The sequence below is a fragment of the Balaenoptera borealis genome (genome assembly GCF_965194805.1).
Source record: "Balaenoptera borealis genome assembly, contig: HAP1_SCAFFOLD_787, whole genome shotgun sequence".
NCBI classification, from domain to species: Eukaryota; Metazoa; Chordata; class Mammalia; order Artiodactyla; family Balaenopteridae; genus Balaenoptera; species Balaenoptera borealis.
Window position 1 is genome coordinate 306,684 of NW_028123414.1, and position 18,083 is coordinate 324,766.

At 34.9% G+C, this 18,083-nt stretch overlaps 1 long non-coding RNA gene across 4 annotated transcripts in view; it reads right to left on the reverse strand.

Moving 5' to 3' along the window:
- LOC309621656 overlaps nt 1–18,080 on the reverse strand; it is a 40,204-nt gene extending 22,124 nt beyond the window's left edge. For 3 of the 4 annotated variants that reach the window (XR_014240129.1, XR_014240130.1, XR_014240132.1), the window contains exon 1: nt 7,620–8,144. This is a non-coding gene — a long non-coding RNA (uncharacterized lncRNA). Of the gene's footprint in view, nt 1–7,619; nt 8,145–17,755 lie in introns of those variants that run through there. The other variant, XR_014240131.1, reaches the window with a different exon arrangement.
- Nucleotides 18,081–18,083: the final 3 nt, after the last annotated feature.

Genomic DNA, 18,083 nt, shown 5'->3' on the forward strand with positions numbered 1-18,083 from the left:
CCTGAATGATAAGAATGAGTCAAGCATGAAAAGACTATGGCAAAAATAAACAAACAAAACATTCCACATAGAACAGTGACTACACTTAAAAATATGGATGGGGCCTCACAAACATAATCTTGAGTTAAAAGGCCAGGTACAAAAGAGTATTTATTAATAATTATTTATTTATAATGTACAAAAAGTGTTGTAATTAATCTCTACTCTTAGAATTCAGAAGTGATTATCCCTGGAGAGTTATTGGATAGGTATGTTGACTTAAAGAAAGACACACAGCATAAGAGTTTAAATTCTATTCAGGGTGTAACTGAGGACTATAGCCCAGGAGAAAGCCACTAAATTGGCTCTGATGTGTTTGTGAAAATTCTGTGAGTCACACAGTTATATGAACACTATGTATTCACACATATGCTGTGGTATGCAGACTTGAAATTTAATTTAAACTAAAAAATTATATTAAACATATGAAATAGATATATTATATCCCAGCTAGATACTTACCCAAGAGTTAACTTTTGTTAAAAAATGATGCCACTCTTCTGATCCAGAACTATAAATGGCACACTTTAAATATATAAAATATATCAACCTATCTAAATTTCATATCACCTGTTATAATAATTAAAGCCCTTCTTTATTATCCCCAGGATTAAATTTCTATTTATATTGCTTTGCATCTTTCTAATATGTACTTAAACATGAATCAAACAACATTTTAAAGCTATATTTGAAGATTTTAATGCTTTTTCCCACTTTTTTAAACATAGCATGCAAAGAAGACATTGAAATTCACTCTCAGTTTAAATCTAAAGCACTATGAAACTTTATTCCTAAAAACAAAACAACACACAATACCAAAATGTGAAGTATCTACACTGAGAATACTGTCTACAATCCAGCAAGTATACCTTAAAACGACAGAGTGGAGACGCTAGAAATGATTGAGATGAGACCAAGGTGAGAAAGAAGGGACTAATATATGGTGCATTTATAGTGAGATTCACGGTACCCGATAATTTAAATTTAATTGTGGACTAGTTATTCTCATTTCAGGTTTAGAAAGTATAAGCTGAGTTTAAGTAACTTGTTCAAGACTACATGACTGCGTGGTAAAATCATGTCTTTCTAACATATGTTTCCCTAAGACTAAAGATGAAGCATTTAAAAAACAATAATACAAAAAAGTTTGAATACAGCAGAAATACAGCAGATACTATCTTCCTTATAATTTCCTTTAATTAACCAATAATTTATCTTGAAAATCTACAGAGAGCTAAAAATAAGTTTAAAACATTATAAATATACTTTTATTATGTTGGAAGAAAAATGGTTAAGCAGCAGGTCAGGAATCTCCTCTATCCCTCTGCTGGGGGGAAAAGCTCTATCAAATCTTGTAAACATGCTGATGACAGATCTGCAGACAAACTGTTTAATGGTTTTGCCAATAGGAGAGTTGTTATCTGTGGAATCGTTTTAGCAGGGTTTACCTAGTTTGTCTAGTGTGCCTGGAGTAAATACACTTGGAATCCATGAATTTATGTGGCATGGATCCCTGGAAAAATCACATTAGCTATTTAAATATTTAAGTATAAAATGGAGATGACTGAGGGGCTCCCTTCTCTATTATGAATGTGGCTCCATATATTTCTTAGATACTTCTATATTAATCTGGTCAAAGTGTGTCTGATATGGAAAGAAAAGACCTGGAGTGCTACAGTACCTGACCTGGACTTATCTCTATTTGCCTGTGCCTTGTGATTACTAGGATCCTTGAATTCTTAAATATAGCTTGATAGTAAGTATATTAATTTCCTAGGGCTGCCGAAGTACCACAAATTGAATGGCTTAAAACAACAGAAACATATTCCAAAGGTAGGTGTCTAAAATCAAGGTGTTGGTAGAGACATAAGGGAATCATTCCTTGCCTCATCCTAGCTTCCTATGGTTTGTGGGCAGTTCTTGGCATTCATTAGCTTGTAGCTTTATTGTCTTCCTTTATTACTACATGGCGTTTTCTGTGTGTGTCTTCACATGCCATCTTTTATAAGAACACTCATTATGTTTGATTAAGGGCCTCCCTACTCTGGTATAACCAAATCTCAATTAATTACATTTGCAATGACACTGTCTCTACATTTTGAGGTACTAGAGGTTAGGATTTCAACATATTTTTTTTGGGGGGGGGGACACAATTCAACTCATAACATCAGGTAAAGTCTCTGATATTGTGTGAGTATGACTGACAATCAGATCCCTTTTGTTATCTGATTATAGACCAATGGGGTGAAGATAATCTGGTACAACCTTAATTTAATTTCTAAACTGCTAAGAGGAAATACTAAATGTCTTTCAACAAAATATATATAAATAATTAGTATGAGATACATGGTATCTTATTAATTTAAACAAGTATATTCCAACTACTTTTCTAACCTCTTGAGGCAGAGGTCAAAATAATAAAGTACCTAGTACTAGGTAACAATTTAGACTACATGAACTATAAATATGATCAATTTGGGGAACAAATCCTTATGTTTTATCTTAATTTGGGTTCTTCCATAAATAGATACTAACACAGGAATTTAGATACAAGAAATCTCTTTGTGAGTTGAACCCTGGAACTACTTGAGAAAGAAGGGAAGTGAGAAATGAATGGAGTCAAGTCAATAGAAGACGAGTTAATGAGCAAGTTACCCCTGTTGGCAATTGGGATTAATATCACCAGAAGCCGCTAAAACACTGTGCAAAACATGCCACAGAATTTGACTACTGAGGGGCAGGGAATTGAAGAACTTATATATAACCCCTTGCCCTGCAAATAAAAGTTGGAGAAATTACCTACAACCCCTGGGACTCCAGGAGCTCCAGTGAATTACCTTGCATGCACTTTAAGCTTGCCTTGTGTGACTGCCTAGCATCTTCCCATGGCCAGAGATATCTCCAGAGCAGAGATGCAGGAAGTTGTTGGTATGTTTAAGTCCTCTATGAAAACTACCTGAGGTGTAGGCCAAAGAGATAGAGTGTGAAATTGACAGACTGTGCTACATACATTACCCCTTTTTTGTGAACAGTATCCCTGACATTCTTCATGGAACTCTGGCTTTGTATTTAAGACCTAGGGTGAACTCAATTAAGATCTAGAGTGTTCCTTCACAGAAGCAGTGTAAACCTAAAATTGTTCTCCTCTTTTGGGTATGCTCCATGGTGTTTGATGATCTTTTCAGACTCCACATTTTACCCCATGAATTATAATCTACAACATTTCTTGTGAAATATAGATAAAAATCAACCACATTAAAAAAAGTGGACCTTGGCAATAAGTGAAGGTGAATGGAACTGGTCGTGTCAGGATAAAGTAAATAATCCAAGTAAATAATCAAGTAAATACTCCAAACTAGTCCAAGTAAATAAGATAGTCGCAAGTTGGGTGTAGTGAACTAGGAGGTCAAGTGGCTTAGGCCACTTAATATCTGACAACAGAGCAAGAACAAGTGTAGAGATAGATTACATAAACTGTGTCAAATAAATAGAAGATAGCTCACAAGGGGAAAATGGAGAGCTAAGAAAGAAACTAAGACATGAGGCTATTTTCAGGAAACTATGGCATAATGGTCTACTACAGGGGTACTTGGCAATTGTTACTCTGACATCTAATAAGAGCTCTTCTGTTAATATTCCTGGCTCTACATGTCTAATATCCGTGGGTATAAATGGTGTTCATTTAACTCAGATGATGTACATATTGCCCATATTCTTTAAAAGATATACATCCCCCTATAGTGCCTTACAAACAACCTGGAATTTAATGGCAAGGGTCTTAGGCCTTCTCATGGCTGACATATTAATACTTATCAAGTGATTGAGTAGGACTCCTAGTGGTAGAATCTCTGCCTCAAGCACAAGGAGCAGTATTTGCAGCATGAAGTCTCTGGTATATGCACTGGAGTGATGCTTGTGAAAGTCACTGGGGGAGTGTATATGAAAAAGCAGTTTAGCAGATGTAAAAAATAAATCTAACTTTCACACTGTTAAAGATATGATCCAACCACTTTTGATCAAAGTCTCTTTTGAGTCCTATAAATAGATTATGAGAGAAAACTTAGATGAATAAGCCTTTAAAGAGAAGCTTTGACATGTCAGAAGAATCACCAGATCTAATGTTCACCTACCTAGTAACCTATATGTGTTCTGAGAGCCTGCTAATGTGTCAGAACTAGCTTAGTCTCCAATATATTAATAAAGTAGGGAGAGGGAGGCTGGTATATGGTATATCATCTTCCACTGCCATATAATCTGTTCACCATGACTATAAAATGTGGATGATAGCAGGGTTCCTGATGGGCACTGAAGTATACGTAATGATGAAAGAAAAGACAGTTTAACAACAATTTCAATGAGAAAATGTTATTTGAGTATGACTTTATTAATGATATCAAGAAATCACAGAATTTTTAGGGCATGGTTAACTATCTTCTAAGTTGGATGTGCATGTCATTAAAAATTGAAACTCAATTTACTCTTTTATTTTTTTTCTCTGTGTATTTATTATTTTGTGGAATTGACTTGTTGAGACCTCTGCTAATGAGTAAGTATATTCAACAATCTGTTTCTGTGAAGCAACCTGAAAATAAGTCATAGGAACCATGAGTTCTAGGAGAACTATGTCCCTATAATTTATGGCAAGGAATAGCTCCATTTCACCCTAGATTTCATTTGGAGATGTATCTAGTTAAAGCAATAATTATCCTTCTTACTTAACTTCAAAGCTGTTGATACTTCTGCACATACGAATGGCTTTCCCATATGGGAAATTTCAGAGTCTGCCATGGGTCTTGTTTGCACTATTTGTTGACCTTTTCCAAAATAATCAGTTTCTGCTTTGGCTTTTTTTCCCTTTTCAGAATTTTCCTTTTTTTTCTCATTTTTAAAGCAAAATATTGTTTAAATCTAGCAGCCCTATGTCTGATGCTTTGTGTTAATACAGTTCCCCACATATCAATGTTTTCCACATATCAATATTTATGTCAAATTATTTTCTATATGCCCTTTAAGCAAAACCTAGTGCATGTAGTGCTCAGATTTTCTTCACTACTCTTATTTTTCATGGCAGTTTGACATTCATTTTTCATTCTATCAGACTGGGCTACTGCACAGAGGGATTTTAAGGAACATGGCCTAGATATCATTCATAAGGAAGAGGCTATCATACCACTGAAAACACACATAGTTGATGTCACAAGAGATATTATAGTTTCTACTGAAATTTACCTCTTCATTGATATGAACTTTACTTAATGGGGAAATTACTTACTTTTTCTTTTCCCCACTGCTACATTTATCGCTTCCTAGCATAGAGGAGTGTTGTGAAGCAATATGTTTAAAAATACAGTTTCATCATATTACTACACAGACTATGCTAGTAAACATTTCCCAACCTAACACAGTGTCTTATTTCCATTAAAAATATGTTAGCCTTTATTCTCAACAAACCCAGTGCTAAGTAGTTTATGTATTTTTTGTCTTTGACTCTTCACCACAAATCCCAAAAGTACGTATTGCTGTTTTTCCCATATTATAAATAAAAATCCTGAGGCTTAGAGAGATTAAATAATTTGTCCAAAATCACAGAGCTAGGGAATTTGGGGCAAATATTTAAAACTAAGTCACCAGACCTCAGACACCTTGTTCTTAATCATTGTATTACGCTGAGTTCAGAAATTATAACACTATTTTTATTCGATTCTGTCAACTGCTAATAATGAGTACCTAGTAAATATGTGGGTTCACTTCTTTTTAGGTAAAATAAAAGTTTAATTAAACATTTGTATTATCCTCTGTAAATCTCACTACCCTCTCATAGATATAATCCTATCTTTCATTTGCTTTAATGTCTTGTGGAAGACTCCTTTGTCTTTGAAATTCCATTTTTTTAAAAAAAGAAATTTCTACCTGATATTAGTCTTCCTAAGTTTATACTACACAGCGATTTTTTAACAATTAGTATATTATTATTTTTAATTTCATTTAGTTTTCCAGTAATTTCATATATTTTTTCTTATCAGTTTTATTGAGCTATAATTAGCATAAAATAAAATGCACAACAGTAAACTATGCAATGTGTGTGTATACATATATATAAGTATTTCTAGTTGAGTAATTGAACAATTCTATTACTGGCACAAGATGACTAAGTGTTCAATTTAACTTTAGACAATGAAACTACTAAAAATGTTTCCTGGCATATTACTTTTTTAATGGCCTTGCAGCCACACCTGATGCTGTTTTTGTGATAGTATTTCCTTAATGACATTACAAAATCAGATTCATATTTTTCATAGGACTTACAACATTGCATCTTTATTGGACTTGTGTAAATTTAGCATTTTCCATGGTTTTAAATTTGAATGAACGTGCTGTTTTGAAGAGAGAAATTTCTTATATATTTTCAAATAAAAGCAGTAAATGTCTTAGTAGTTAGAGAGGTTGGTACTTACTTAAGCTATATTCTAGGTCAAATATGTAGCAAGCAATAAAAGGATTTAAAAACAAGGTACATGAGAAAAAAATATAAGATGATGTAGAATAGATGGACAATCTTAGATATCATGGTACAGTTCTTAAAGATTAAGAACCAAAATCTTCAACCAAAGATTATAGAAAAGAAAAAATCATGAAGATTAATGAAGATTTCAAAGTAGTACATAAGGGGGGAAAATGCAAAATTTGGAGAAAGATGGGAGGGAATAGTTAAGCATGCAAATTAATTATATAGACTTATCTAGTCAATATTAATACTATTAATAAAACATGCATTTATGACCTAAGGTTGCAGTTCAATGGAGGGAAAATTATGTATACCAGTAATTTTCCTATAGCCTAACATGAAGCAAATTTTCTAAAATGTAGAAGCTAATATTTCTCCTAAGAAGTTTTATTCCTAAGAAGTTTATTCTTTTATTTTTAAGAAGTTTATTATCCTAAGAAGTTTTATTCCTAAGAAGTTTTATTTTTTATTTATTCCTAAGAAGTTTATTATCAAGGATCTCAGAACCTCAGAATGCCTTAAACAATAAGAATAGCTCAGATGATTAAATGTAGCTTTGGATTTTGGATGATTGTACTCCATTTTAATTAGAACCAAGAAATTACAGTAAAGTTTATATTCCTATGGATGATAATAGAAAAAACCCTAACTAAATTCATCTAATATGATCATTGTCTAAAGATAGTAAACTTAATCTTTCAGATTAGGTATTTTGACCTATGTTAACCTATCTTTCAAGCCTGTCACAATGCATTCCTTTGTTTATAAAAGCTCTTTTATTTATACTTAGAAAACTTCCACCAGTGCTTCACAATTCATTTAATACTATTTTGGAATTATAAGCTGACAATGTGCAGAAACTTCTCCGTGTAACATTATCACATATGCCGTATACTATGGTGTTGATAAGTTACATTCTTTGAATCTGTTTAGGAAGTGTGTTAAAACATAAGGGTTATATTTTTATGGTCAACTCAAAAATAAATTTAAAGCTAAAAAATATAGACCATTTACCATAATCTCATTTTACAGTAGGAAACTAAAGTCCTGAGAAATTAAATGTGCAGGAACTTACACAACTAGTTAGATGATGATCAGGGAGCTGAACGCAGATTTTCCTGCCTCCCAGTCCAGGGCTTATGCCACCATGTACCTCCTGTGCATGTGCACAGAATACAGTGTTCTCTGCAGATCGTCTGGATTCCTGGATTCTTTCTCTTTTTCTCTGTCTCCATCCAACCTGGAAAGGCAGAACCAGAGAAGAAGATTTGGAATAAATGTTTCCTGCTGAGACCACAACTATCCTGACTTTCAAAAGAGCTAGCAGTTAGTCAACAGCATGAGAAGGAAGGGGTCACTGAGAAATTGGGAACCATAATCGATATTATTCAAAATACTTAGCTTCCTTTGGCCCCTGGATCAGGGAATGAGTCTTACTGGGAATATGGGTGTATAACTCCTACTCATAGGCTTCTGTCCATAATTTTTATTTCATATAATTAGAAATTAGTCATTTGTATAGAACAACATAGTAAAGTGAATCTGAAATTCAGTGGGATTATTGGTTTTAAGGGGAAGTAACTCCATACCTCAAATACCAGTACATGTGACTGCAGTCCCTGGGAATTATCAAAATTTACAAATTATGAGTAATAGTGAATGACAAGTACTGACTCTTCAACCATATTAAATAAGTCTTGAGGCATAGATCCTATTCATTTCTCTCAGTACAATTTTCAGAATACAGTAGTTGCTCAAGAAATCTATATATTTACACAAACTGTAAATTTATCCTTTTGTGTTTATTATTTTAAAATTAACCATTAACATTCCAAGAACTTGTGTAATAATAACTGAATTCTTCTTTTTAAAATTTGCTGTCTTCTGTTGTTTCAAGTCTCACAATTAAATTTATCTGATTATTTTTAAAATCCACATATACTTATAGAGACTCCCCAAAGTATTATTCTACCTTTTCCTTCATTTTCCTGCCAAGTACTTACTGTCTAATCCATGGTTTAAAAATTGTTTTTTTCTATAAAAGAACAGAGAGTGAATATTAGGTTTTACAGGCTGTGCATTCTCTGTTACAATAACGCAACTTAGCCACTGTAATGCAAAAACTGCCATAGACAGTATGTAAATAAAGGAGCCTTATTGCGTTCCAACAAAACTTTATTTATGGAATCTAAAACTTGAATTTCTTATAATTTTCACATGCCATGAATATTATTCCTTTTTTGTGTTTTGTTTTTTGTACCAGCCAGGATATAACAATGATTTTCAAATGTTTTTTATTTTGACCCCACAATGAAAAAGATATTTTACTTTATGACCAAGTGTACATTTATATCCATATATCTAAATAACTATATAGACCTAGATATATATATGTATATATATACATATATATATATTTATCTGTATGTATCGGTGTAAGAATATCATCCATATTGTAGTTTGGTTAAGTACTTCATTCCTTTTCAGGACTGGATAATATTCCATTGCATCAATATACCACATTGTGTTTATATATTCATCAAGAGATGAATATTTGGATAGCTTCCAGCTTTTGGCTATTATTAATAAAGCTGTTAGGAACATTTGTGTACATGTTTTTGTGTGGCTATATGTTTTCAATTCTCTTGGGTGTATACCTAGGTGTGGAATTGTTAGGTCATTTAGCAACCCTATGCATACATTTTTTTAGGACCTATCAAACTGTTCAAAAGTGGCTGTTGCATTTAAAATTCCCACCAGCATATATGAGGGTTCTGATTTCTTCATATTTTAGCAAACATTTGTTATTTCTGACCTTTTGATTAGAGCTATAGTAGTAGGTGTAAAATGGTGCTTGTTGTGGTTTTAATTTACATTGCCCTTATAACTAAAGATATTGAGTGACTTTTCATGTGCCTGTTGTTTATCTTCTTTGGAGAAATGTCTATTCAAATCCTTTGTATATTATCTTTTTATTGTTTTGTTTTAAGAGTACTTTATATACTCTTGATACAAATCCCTTATCAGATATATGACTGGCATATATTTTCTTTCATTTTTGTGGGTTAACTTTATACTTTCTTGAGAGTATAATTTAAAGCACATATTAAAAATTTTTTTGATGTGGTACAATTTATCTATTTTGTTCTTTTGTTGTTCTGCTTTTGGTTTCATATCTATGAAATCATTGCCTAACTCAAGGTCACAAAGATCTGCATTTACATTTTCTACAAATTGTATAGTTTTAGATCTCACATTTATGTCTTTGATCTGTTTGATATATTTTTGGTAAATGCTGTGAGGTATGGGTCCAAATCCATTCTTTTTGTATGTGGAGATCTGGTTTGCACAGACATTTATTAAATATTCTCTGCTTTCCCTTGAATTGTCTTTATACTGTTGTTAAAAATCAGTTGACTATAAATGTAAGGGTCTACATCTGAAATCTCAATTACATTCCATTAATCTATATGTCTATCTATATAAAAATACCACATCCTATTGATTATTGTGTGTTTGTAGTAATGTTTTAAAATCAGGAAATGTGAATTCTATAACTTTGTTCTTTTTCAAACTTGCTTTGGCTTCTCAGTGGTCCCAAAAATTCCATACGAATTTTAGGAACAGTTTGTCAATTTCAGCAAAAAAGGAAGCTTGGATTTTGATACGGATTGTGTTGAATCTGTAGATAAATTTGGGGATTATTGACATCTTAACAAAACTAAGTCTTCAGGTCCATGAATACAGGATGTTTTTCCATTGACTTAGGTCTTCTTTAGTTTCTTTGAACAATGTTTTATAGTTTTCAATGTATAAACCTTGGATTTCTTTTATTAAATTTATTTCTGAGGATTTTATTGTTTTTGATTCTATTGTAAATGGAACTGTTTTCTTAATTTCAATTTTGATTGTTTATTGCCAATGTAAGAAATACAGTTGATTTTTGTATCTTGATCTTGTATCCTGCAGCCTTGTTAAATTCTTTTATCAAATAGTTTTTTTCCCGTGGATTACTTAGGATTTACTATATACAAGCTCACGCCATCTTTGAATAGAGTGTTTTAATTTCTTCTGTCCTATCAGGTGCCGTTTATTTCTTTTTTTTCTGGCTAATTTCCCTGGCTAGAGCCTTCAGTACAATGTTGAGTAGAAGTGGTAAGAATGGGCATACTTGTCTTGTTCTTGATGTTAGGAGGAAATCCTTAAGTCTTTCATCATTAAATATGATGTTAGCTATGGATTTTTCATAAATGTTTTTGTCAGGTTGAAAAGTTCCCTTCTATTCCTGGCTTCAGTTTTAGTTTATCATGAAAATGTGTTGGATTTTGTCAAATACTTTTTATTTCCATCAAATTGAGATGATCATTTGTTGTTTTTTTCCTTCATTCTATTAATATGGTATATTACATTGATCAATTTTCTTAGGTTGAACCAATCTTGAAACTTTTATATACTTGAAGCTCTTTTGGTCATGGTGTTCAATTCATTTATACATTGCTGGATCTGTTTTGGTAGTATTTTGATGAAATTTTTTGTTTTTGTTTATTGGTTTTTTCAATTTTGTTATTTTTGTGTGTCTATATTCCTAAGGGATATTGGTCTGTAATTGTAGTTTTGTTACATCTATTGTTTTTCTCTGCTTTTGTTTTTAGGATAACACCAACCTCATAGCAAGACTTTAGAGTGAGCATTTATGCAAATCATGAACTTTAGTTAATACTAATGTATCATTATTGGTTCTTCAGTTATAACAAATGTACCATACTATTACAAGATATTAATGATAGGGAAAACTATGTGGCGTGGGGAAGGTGGAGAGCATATCAGAATTCTCTGTACTATCTGGTTACTTTTTCTATAAATCTAAACTGTTCCAAAAGTAAAGTTTATTAATTAGAAAAAGTCAATTCATCATTGTTGGGAGTACTCCTGAAATTTATATTTTGTTCCACTGATTTACATATCTATGCTTCACCAATATTAACCTATCTTGATTAGTAGCTTTATAGTGACATTGAAATAAACTAGTGTGAGTTCTTAAACTTTCTTCTTTTTCAAAATTGTTCTATCTATCCTAGTTTCTTCACCCTTTGAGAAAAATTGTAGATTCAGCTTGTCAACTTCTGCCAAATAAGCCTGTGGGGTTTTGGGGGGTTTTTGAGAGTTTCAGTTTCAATGAAAATAGGAAAGGTTATATATATATTTTTTTACCAAAGTTATATATACATTATCAGCATGAAGTTTTGAAAAAGTATTGACATTCATTCATTTACAGATGCCACACAAATTTACCTACCTATCTAATAAACAGTATAGATAAAACTCAGAATTTTAGTATATGCGTATTTCTCTTTGCTTGATGCTCACAGTAAATACTTTATGAATGGATAGAGTGGTACAGTTGTTTAATCATTGCTCAACTATATACATTTGTATTTGAAACAGTATGTTATTGAATCCTTTTCAAAAGCAATTGTGACCAGCTGCAACCAATTTGTCTGTTAGTACAATAGAAATAGAAATGAATAAAGTTTTCAACTAGATAAATTAATGTGCCAAAGTCCATCCTTAGACACACACACACTCACAGGCATACACAGCTCAAATACAAAATGCAGATGTCAAGGATTAAACATGTAGATATTATATGTGATAGTGATTGTTCATACTTCGGAAGTAAAGAAGACCAATTTGCAGTCAAGTAAAAGTTCTCCCTGAATAATCAAAATGCTGATGTGATCTGGTAGCTGAACAACTACTTTATTCCTGTCTTTAAATTTTTATTCTGCTTTTGTTGAATGAAGTATGAATCAGTCATTGGGAAATTTGCATCACTACAGCTTTTTAGTTAGTTTTAATCCCAGTTCTTAATTGACTATATTTCTAACATTGATGCTTATAACAGTTCATATCTATTGGGACCTGACTAGTCAAAACCGGTTCTTAAAGTTTTACCAATGAAGGAATACAAAATTTGGGGTGCATACTCCAAATATTATAAGATAGCAGTTGAAAATAGGAAAGCTAAAAGCTTAGTCAAGGTCATCTCAAAAATCCTTATACTCTGGTGTTCCTTTATAATTGGCAGTTACATGAAATTTTCATTCCCTAAATTATTTCTATGGAGAAATGTATCTTTAAGATACATTTATCTTAAGAATGTATTTGATATGTAAAGTTAAATAGACTGCCAAATAGTTATGAAGTTCCCAGAGAACTAATATAATTTTTGGAGATCTACCAATATTAGGCAGATAATTCATTCACTTAGGGTATGTCAGGCCATTTTTGAATTCCAAGTAAATAAAAATGGACTAAAAGAAATCATTACACTTCGCCCTTTATATTTAAGTAACTATTATTTATTTGCAAAGATCTTCTTTTACATTTTTTGATAAAAGCTATCAATTTTAAATACGTAATCAGTGTACATTCCAAAATGCATATTAGAAAATGCACGTACACAAGAAAAATAAAACTAAAAATGGATACACAGAAACTTAAAATGTTTTTTCTATTAATTATTATTGAAAGGCCCTGCTCATGACTGCTATGTAACTAAACTCTTATTTCTCTTCATACTTGAAATGTTTTTTCTTTTCTGAGGTCTTCTTATTCCATTTAAATTTTAAATATATGTAGTCAGTGGTTCCCAAGTTCCGTAGGATAAAGTTTGTGCCATTTAACAGAGCATAAAATGCACCCTGTGATCTTACCTTTGCTAGCACTCTAGCCTTATCTCTTTTAATTCACATTAATCTCCAGCAATACCATTTTTATTAGCATTCCCCAAAAGTGAAATACTTAGGTATAAATCTAACAAAACATGTAGAAGATCTATATGAGGGAACTACAAAACTCTTACAAAATCAAAGAACTAAATAAATGGAGAGATAGCCCATGTTCATGGATAGGAAGACTCAATGTTGTCAATATGGCAGTTCTTCCCAACTTGATCTATAGATTCAATGCAACCCGAATCAAAATCTCAGGACCTTTACAGTTGCTATTCCCTCTTCTTAGTACACTCTACCTCCAACCCTTCATCCAACAGGTTTTTCTCAGCTTTCAAGCCTTGGCAATATCATCTGACAAGAGTCATCCCAGATCACCTTATCTAATGTAACCCTAAAAGTCACTCTATCACATCATCATTTTCTTTCTGCCATGGCACTCACCAGAATGTCAGCTCCAGGAAAGGGAGGTCATCCATCTGAATTAAATTCTCCTTCATTACTCCTGCCCCTTTCCCTTTTTTGTCTGGTATAGACTTAATTCATCTTGTGGTCTCAGCTTAGGTGTCACTTCCCCAAGGAAAGCTCTCCAAGCTCCTCAAATCCAGATTAGGTTTCCTGCCATAAGTCTTATCCCTGACAGCATTTAAGACCTGTATCCTTGTCTGTGGCATACCATCAGGGAAGGGGTATTTTCCCCACCACCTACCAAAGGGCCAGGAACATAAGAGGTGCTTAAAAATATTTGTTAAAGAATGAAAAAGGCAGAAGGCAGAAAAAAATAGGAGTCTATGACTGTTAGTCATAAAGTAGTAAGATTTAGTAGTAAGAGGGAACACATTTTGTGAGAAAGGGAGATCTGATATTGTATGTCAGTTTCCCAACTGATGCTCCTTATTTGTCCTCCATGGCTGTGTCAACAGAACTCTCCTCTTTCCTGCCTTAAATAGATACTTAACCTTGGCTTTGCTGTTTTGGCTTGTAAAATGATTCTCTCTTCTTTGGTTATAGCACCCAATTTCTCTTTAAAGAATTACCCTCCCCCATTTTGTATAGTCCTAAAGGGACTATAAATCAGGTCCTGCCCTCTCTTAGCTAAGACTCAATGAGATTCTCTCCTTGACTTTGAAAAACTGAGTGTCCTAAGAGCAATCACCTGATGCTCATCATTCCTGCAGTGGCACTAAGTTAGTTCCTGCTTCCTAGATACCTGGGCTGCCCTGGTTTCTGTGCTTTTAACTTGTCCTTGTTCTCAAACCTTATTATGAACTACTAGAAATGTCCTTCTAATAAATCCCCATTTTATGTAATAAGCCATTGTCAATTTCTGGTACTTGCAAAGAACAAAAGAACAAAAGCTAACAGAAAAAGAGAAAAAGAAAGAAGAAAGGGGAAAGGGAGGGGGGACGGGAGGGAGGGAGGGAGGAGAAAGAGAAGAAAAAGAAATGCAAGATATATATATCATTTTAAATTTTCTAGCAGCCTCATTAAAAAAAGAAACATGAAATTAATTGTAATGCTAGGTTTTATTTAGACCAATACATCCAAACTCAGTATTTCAACATGTAGTCAATATAAAAAATATAAATATTTTACTTTCTTCAAGTCTTTGAAATGTGGTATATATTTTACACTTACAGCCCATCTCAATGCAGACAATAAATTTGCAAGGCTAAAGTGAAATGCAGTCCTTCCAAAACAATGAAATGTGTATAACAGGAAAATATTTTACACTGCTATAGTTTTTAAATTTACTAAATTTAAATATTCTGTTACTCAGTCACATTAGCTACCTTTCAAGTGCTCAGTAGCAACATATGACTAGGCTTACTGTACTGGGCTGCACAGCCTTAGACATGATCAGCTCCAAGATTGAAGAGACTCAGGGGGTGTGTTCTTGATGGATTTAGTAACTGGAAGGAATTGGAGGTTTTCACACTTCCAACAAATTCCATTATGAAGGATTCAGAATTGTGTGAAGACCTATGAAAATATCTCTTCCCCCAAAATGATGTTTGCTTGGCTGGGTAACTAAAACAGGTTAACACATTATTGAGTGTGAAACCAATCCTCTCTGTATTCTACAATTCAATAGCATAGAGAGATCAAGGAGTTATCTTCCCTGTCTGGGAGTTTAATTCAAAGTTAAAATTACATTATTACTTTTAAATCACTTCTCATTTATTACATTTTGATGGCTAGAAAGAGACTTTGGGGATTAGCTTTAATTATAAGTATTTTCTATGTCAAATAAAAATGTAGAAGTTTGAAGTTTGAAGAATTTGACCTTCATCCCTCAGACAATGACAGTCATTGTAAATTGTGGAGTAGGTCAGTGGCCATGATGAGGCCAATGTTTCAGGAAAAGGAATCAGAATCCAGTGTGCAAGCAGACTGGTAACAACAGAGGTCCAGAGGGAAGGTCTGGAGCTTCCAGCATCCTTAGCTGGTGTACATATGCTCTTACTTCTGTCAAGAATTGTTTTCCTCTTAAGCTGATAAGACATGTGCCTATCCTTCAAGATCATATTCATAGTCAGCTCTGTTTCCCAGATGCAGACTACAGAATGGATCACTTCTTCACCTTTGCTCCACAGAACCTCTTTCAAAATCCTGAAAAGTCAAATTCACAGAGGCAGGAAGTGGTATAGTGGTTACCAGGGGAGGAGGGAATGAGAAGTTATTGTTCAATGGGTAGAGTTTCAGTTTTGCAAGATGAAAAGTTTTCTGTGGATATATCGGAGTTACAGAGGCACAAAACTAAATGATTGGAAGGCCTTTCCCCAGGCTAACTCCTCCCCTTTCAGATCTCAACTTAAATGTCCCACTTTTAAGAGTCCTTCCCTCTTCCAGGCCAGAATGGTTTAGGTGCCCTTGCTATACCCTCTCATGAGCCCCATACTTTTCATGTAGGGCTCTTATTATAATTGTAATCAATACCTAATTTTGTGTCATATTAGTTTGCTAGGGCTCCCATAACAAAACAGTATGACCAGGTGGCTTAAACCACAAAACTTTATTTTCTCACAGTTCTGGAGGCTGGAAGTTCAAGATGAAGACACAGGCAGGTTTGGTTTCTTCTGAGGCCTCTCTCCTTGGCTTTCAAATGTCCACCTTCTCACTGTGTCTTTCCCCTGTGCATGTGCATTCCTGGTATCTCCCTGTGTGTTCAAATTTCTTCTTATAAGTACACCAGTCAGATTAGATTGGGACCCACTCTAAGGGCCTCACTTTAACTTAATCACCTCTTTACAGGTCCTGTTTCCAAATACAGCCACATTCTGAAACAAAATTCTGATGAATTTTGGAGGGACACAATTCAACCCATAACATGGGATCACCTCTGTTGTTCCCACTTGGTAAACTCTATGACAACTCATCTCGTTCTCATTTCAGGACCTTTACAGTTGCTATTCCCTCTTCTTAGTACACTCTACCTCCAACCCTTCATCCAACAGGTTTTTCTCAGCTTTCAAGCCTTGGCAATATCATCTGACAAGAGCCATCCCAGATCACCTTATCTAATGTAACCCTAAAAGTCACTCTATCACATCATCATTTTCTTTCTGCCATGGCACTCACCAGAATGTCAGCTCCAGGAAAGGGAGGTCATGTGGTTTTACGCGCTAGTGTAGCTCAGAGATTAGCCCAGCGTTTCACATGCACATGCGAATGAGTAAGTTTCTATAACCACTTACCACATTATCATGACTTTCTGAGAAAACCTGCCAGGGCATGGCCATGTTTTATTCATGTGTCAGCTCTCTGGTCAACCTCAGCTCTAACACTTACTAGCTGTGTAAACTCTGGTAAGTCCCTTAACCTCTCTGGGCCTCAGGTTCCCAAACAAATACCTTCTTCAGAGTTCTTATGAGGATTAAATAAAATAATACACGTGGGATACCCAGCATAAGAATTCGGCATACAGTGCACGCTATCAGCTGAAAAGCTATTAGGTTGGGTGTTTTCCAAAGTGTGGCAGCTGTGAACGGTGTGACAACTGTCTTTCGGTGGTACACGGAGCATTAAAAGTATCATCTTGGCAACGTTCTTGTAATTCCTCGGATTAAAACAAGGTCATGTTCTCATGCTCGTATGTCTTTGACATCTACCTCTTCCTATTCTTCCTCGTTCACAGATCATTTAGGTTCAGAGACGCACACACCACTTAACAGGTGGATTTAACACTGTTTGTAAGGGCCATTCTGCGGCCAGGCCGCCTGGGTGCATCCCCCACCTCCCTCCCTCCCTCTGGCTTTGGGCTAAGTTCTGGAACCTGCCTGTACCTCAGTTTACTCAACTGTAACAAGGGGATAATGACCGCCCCATAGGGTTATCGAGAATATAAAATGAACTTATGACACGTAAAGTGATGCAGAACATAAAAAGCCCGCCAGCCACGTCAGAAACACGTGAAAGAAACGGTCGGGGGGTGGGGGGGCGACGGCTGGTGTGGCAACTATCTCAAAGGTCTCACCAGGGCGACTGGGTCGGCGAGGCAGGACGGGATCCGTGAGGCGGGCGGCGCTCAGCCGGTGCGCGGCCTGAGGGGCCCGGTCGAAGCCCTCGGGGAAGGCCGACAGCGGCCAGGACTCCGGCCTTCTGCGGCTGAGGCCTCTTTGGGGTCTCCCTCCCGGCGTCAAGTCACTCTCACTCCTGCTTTGGCGGCCGCGCCTCTCCCCTGAGCTTCTTCACTAGGCGAGCGCTCCCGGAGGCGACGCGCGAAAAGCGCGGGCCAAGCTGAAGCGCGAGACACGGGGGCGGAGCCACGGGGCGGGGCGACGTGATGTACGTAGACGGCGCCG